We start from the raw sequence: 1,123 nt of genomic DNA, 5'->3' as shown, positions 1-1,123 counted from the left end.
CTTCTAAAGCCATGACATCATTTTCTGGACTTTTCCAAGCTGTTTAAAGGCACAGTCAACTTAGTGTATGTAAAATTCTGAACCACTGGAAATGTGATACAGTGAATTATTATAAGTGAAATAATCTGTCTGTAAATAATTGTTGGAGAAATGACTTGTGTCATGCACAAAGTAGATGTCCTGTCGGACTTGCCAAAACTATAGTTTGTTAACAAGACATTTGTGGAGTGGTTGAAAAACAAGTTTTAATGACTCCAACCTAAGTGTATGTAAACTTCTGACTTCAACTGTGTATGCGCAACTTGTAGGCTATATTGATTTAATTCAACAAAATGTTGTTTAAATGCTGAGTTATTAATGTCCCTGACTCCCTACCAGCCTAGTGTGTCACAATGTATTTCTTTGTACGCTATTGCCTTGAAATATTTGAAATAATATAGCCTAAATAATTCATTTCTATTCCTTCTTAGTCTCCCCGTCTGGCTCCTGACCTATCTAGAGTGTTTATATGCTGTTTAATATGACATGTAGCCTTTTTTAAATGATGGGCGCTTCTTACATTCTCCTTTTCATGTTTATATAATACTTTAATTCAAATCATATGGTTTGATTTCAATACTTCAAAACCAATTGGTAGGTCCAGGCAGTCACAAAAATTGATGGGTGTTGRTTAAATTGTGATTTTAATGAAGGTGAGCGAGGAGCGTTTTTTTGCAGAGCATTTGGAAAGGAGTTGGTACTTCTCAATGAGTAATGAGTGGGATTTCCAACCGCTCAACTCAGCTCACATCCTCTGGCCAATACCACATTTACAATGTGCAGGGATACTGGAGTGACAGAGGTAGATATGTGTATAGAGTCAGGTGACAGGGCATTAGGATATATGATAAACAGAGTAGAAGCAACGCATATGATGATTGTATGTGAGTGTACGTGTGTGTAGAGTCAGTATGTGGTGTTGTAAATGTGGGGGTGTGTGTGTAATTGGGGGTGTGTGTGTAATGTGGGGGTGTGTGTGTAGGGTGTGGGGTGTGTGTGTAATGTGGGAGTGTGTGTGTAATGTGGGGGTGTGTGTGTAATGTGGGTGTGTGTGTGTGTGTAATGTGGGGGTGTGGGGTGTTTC

The sequence above is a fragment of the Salvelinus sp. IW2-2015 genome, unplaced genomic scaffold, assembly GCF_002910315.2.
Source record: "Salvelinus sp. IW2-2015 unplaced genomic scaffold, ASM291031v2 Un_scaffold3447, whole genome shotgun sequence".
Lineage (NCBI taxonomy): Eukaryota > Metazoa > Chordata > Actinopteri > Salmoniformes > Salmonidae > Salvelinus > Salvelinus sp. IW2-2015.
Note: the sequence above shows the minus strand (reverse complement) of the source record.